General features: G+C 41.1%; 1 protein-coding gene and 1 pseudogene across 4 annotated transcripts in view; one reads left to right on the top strand and one right to left on the bottom strand.

The window, feature by feature from the left end:
* The window catches only part of PPP6R2 (protein phosphatase 6 regulatory subunit 2), a 60,575-nt gene that overhangs the window by 39,954 nt on the left and 16,605 nt on the right, over positions 1-4,016 (top strand). The gene's annotated exons all lie outside the window — the stretch shown is intronic.
* LOC101652799 lies at positions 2,254-2,564 on the bottom strand (annotated as a pseudogene).

Below are 4,016 nucleotides of genomic sequence, written 5' to 3'. Positions count from 1 at the left end.
TTACTATTATGTTTTTTGTTTAACCTCATTGATCATGTTAGGCTCATGTATGCTCATTTATATAATTAAGATTACTGGATGCATTTAGGCCAAGATAGATAACTCTTTAAAAACAATAACAGAAAAAACACACACAAAAAACAATAACAGGAGTAATGGCTCCCTGAGGGAACAGAAAGTGTGTGTGCGGGGAGTGCGGGTGGGGGTGGGGGAGCTGATAGCATTGATGACTGTATAACTCCACTCAAGGGGAGCGAACAACAGAACTGTATGTGAGTGGGTATATTGGATGGTGTAAAGTACGGCAAAAAGAAATAAGGGCTTCTGGGGGGTTGGGAGTGGAGGGAAGGGGGTAGAGGGGAGCTGATAACAAGGAGGTCAAGAAGACTGAAAATGTTTGGAAACTGATTGTGGTAGCAATTGTACAATACTGCTTGATGTGATTGAACTATGGAATGTTGTTATACCTGTAAGAGCTCCCAATAAAATGATAAAAAAGAAAAACATGTTTCCACAAGCTGATGAGATACTGGAAGCACTCATTTGTCTGTGCCAGAAATAGCTACTTGGCCAACGGACTGGAAGAGATATATATTTGTGCCCATTCCAAAGAAAGCTAATGCAGCAGAATGCTCAAGTTACAGAACAATATCATTCATTAATATCACATGCAAGTAAAATGTTGCTATAGATCCTCCAACAAGAGTTGCAACAGTACATTGACAGGGAGCTGCCAAAGGTTCAGACCAGATTCAGAAGAGGGCATGCAACAAGGGATATCATTGTTGATGTCAAATGGATCTTGGCTGCAAGCAGAGAATACCAGAACTTGTGTTTCATTGACTATGCAAGGGCATTCAACTGTGTGGACCATAACAAACTATGGATAGCCTTGAGAAGAATGGGAATTCTGGAACACTTAATTGTGCTCATGGGGAAATTCTACATGGATCAAGAGGCAGTTGTACAAACAGAACAAGGGAATACTGCATAGTTTAATATCAGGAAAGGTATGCATCAGGATTGTGTCCTCTCACCATACTTACTCAATCTGTATGCTGAGCAAATCATCAGAGAACCTGAGTGATATGAAGAAGAATGTGGTCTGGTATTGTAGGAAGGGTTAGTAACAACCTGTGATATGCAGATAACACCGCCTTGCTTTCTGAAAGTGAGGAGGACTTGAAGCACTTGCTGCTGATGATGACCAAGGATTGTAGCCTTTAGTATGGATTACGACTCGATGTCAAGAAGAGTTAAATTCTCACAATCAGACCAGCGGTAACATCATGAAAAATGGAAAAATGGTTGAAGTTTTCAAGGGTTTTAGCTTGTTTGGATCCACAAACAGTACTCATGGAAGCAGCAGTCAAGAGATCAAAGGAAGGAGTGCAGTAAGTAAATCTGTTGCATAAGACCTCTTTAGAGTATTATAAAGTAAGGATGTCTGTCACTTTGGAGGACTAAGGTGTGCCCAACCTAAGTCATGGTATTTTCATTGGCCTCACATGTGAAGGTCGGACATTGAATAAGGAAGACCAAAAAAGAATCAATGCATTTGAGTTGTGATGCTGGAGAAGAATGATGAAAGTACTGTGGACTGCTAAAAGGACAAGTTCATCTGCCTTAGAAGGAGTACAAGGCAACCAGTCTTCAACAAAGGACCTAGAAATAGCCAATGGGACAAAGACAGCCTCTTTATTTGTTTAATTATTATTAGCTTTTTTATTTTTAGACAGGAAATTTTTATTAGATTAACACATCTAGGAGCATAAAGTGGCCATTTCTACCTTATCTTCAACTCTTGCATATAAATAGCATCATGAATACAAATTGAAATAGGTAAGTCTTGCTGTTCCATGAGGCAGTATAGAGACTTCCAGTATTCAAATATATTCATATAATCAGATATCTAAATATAAATATAAAATCAATCTATAGGTTATAAGATGACATTCACCATCTTTGTGAAAATTGAACATTACCAGTCCAACCTAGCCTCAAAAGTCCAATCTTACCTTAGGGAAAAGCAGTGATAACATTTGCTGGACAGAAATTTCTGTCAATAATTTAAAAGTTTGATCAGAGTCATTTAACCACAGCTAATCTTTAATTTAATTTGACTGTTCAACCCAAATATTCTATAAGTTATTCATGATCTGATTTCTGGTGTATGAGATCAACTTAAACCTGGTACATATTAAAAGAAAAAGTCACAAGACATTTTATAATCAACAGGGCAGTGGTCAACTATTAATCATTAGTAGATTTTTTGAGATAAGCTATCAAGTCTGCCCTTTCTTCTTCTTTTAATGGCAGCAAACGTCGTTCTTATTCCAGGGATGTACTTCTTGGGATTCGCCAAATACTCCATCAGCGTGTCCTCTCCCCAGGTGATGCCTTTGCTCTCATTGGCACCTGTAAAATGAATCCAGGGCTTGACTGGTCTGCCCAAGCAAACATGCAGATTTGGCCCAGCCTTGTGTTTGCACACCCCTTTCTACCATGTGGCACTGGGCACACATCTGAACAAAAATTTCCTTGCCCTTCTCAGTATCACCCATCGTGAATTCACGCTCTTGTTGCACACCACATGACTATAATCATCCAGAGGCCGGATGTCCCACTCTCAAGTCCAATGACACACGGTCTGTGCCTTTGACGGTGTCTGTGCAACCAAACTCACTCCGCCTCTCGAGTGTTGTGAAGACTAATTGAGCAAATGCCTGTTACACTTCCTTCCAGCTGTCACTCATCATCCAACGGCTCAGCAAACGTGCCTGATCCCTTTGACACCTCGTGATCGCACAGACTTGTATGCTCTTCCATATGGGCTTTGTTGCTTCTGAGGTAGATGACCACTTGTTTACCTTCAAGCCTTTAAGACCCCAGACACTGTATCTTTTGATAGCCAGGTACCATCAGCTTTCTTCACCACATTTGATTATGTGTGTCTGGCTCATTTCATTCTGCATAATGTTTTCAGAGGTCATCCATGTTCTAGCATGTTTCACTGTGTGGCTAAATATCATTCCATTGTCTAGAAGGACTGCATCTGTTTTTCCATTCATCTGTTCATAGAGTTTAGGGGTTTATCAGGGAAGTGAATAGGTTACCACAAGCCAGGATCATTAAATTTGAGAGATACAGTCTGTGCTTCAAAGCTGTACCTCTCCTCAACCAGCAGCCAAGTCTCCGTCTGGTCCTTAAGGCTCTCAGTCAAGTGTTCCCTTGGCTTCTGCCTCATGGATCAGGAAGCCTGCCCACTGGTCTACCTCACAGTCTCCGGGTCTCTAGTCCCACCAATGGCTCCTCAGCTACTCAGTCCTGCAGTCTTAGTCCTTGGGTGGGTGTTACTTGATGGTCCTGAGATTCTCTGTTTCTGCTTCTGAGATGGCGCGCTTATACCTCCTGGATGGCCATGATCTTACCAGCCAGGTCTGTGCACAGCAGACCCTACAGATATCAAAACCATCACAAGGGGGGAGGCTCGAGTATCTGGCAGGAGGCTGGAGCAAGACAGCCTCTTTAACAAATGGTGCTGCACTAACTGGATTTCCATATGCAGATGAATGAAACAAGACCCATGTTTCTCCCCATGCTCTAGGCGCAGATATTTCTCTCGTTCCATGACAGGAATTTCTTCTCTGGCTTTTAAAATGTTGTTGGAGATCTTTTCTTTCTTACTCTTTATTTTTATATTATTAATATGTCTTTCTGTCTCATATTTTGTTTTTGACTGTTTCTGTTGGGTTTCCTAGTTTGTAAAGCCTAGAGGAGTGGATGAATAGAGACAATAAAATACAATGGTACATGGAGTGAGGAGGGTGAGGGGAATTAGGGAGCATTAAACCTGATTGTGATGATGTATATACAACTCTTTAAAAAAGCCATTTAACCCCACATGGAAGAAGCACACCAGCCTGCATGATCACGAGGTGCCGAAGGGATCACTTATCAGGCATCAAAGAACAAAAAAATCTTATCATTGTGTACTCACCTCCCTGATAACGATC

Source organism: Echinops telfairi, unplaced genomic scaffold (genome assembly GCF_000313985.2).
Source record: "Echinops telfairi isolate 266 unplaced genomic scaffold, ASM31398v2 ScPeMD7_2;HRSCAF=8, whole genome shotgun sequence".
Taxonomy (NCBI): Eukaryota; Metazoa; Chordata; class Mammalia; order Afrosoricida; family Tenrecidae; genus Echinops; species Echinops telfairi.
Note: the sequence above shows the minus strand (reverse complement) of the source record. Positions and strands in the feature narration are given on the sequence as shown.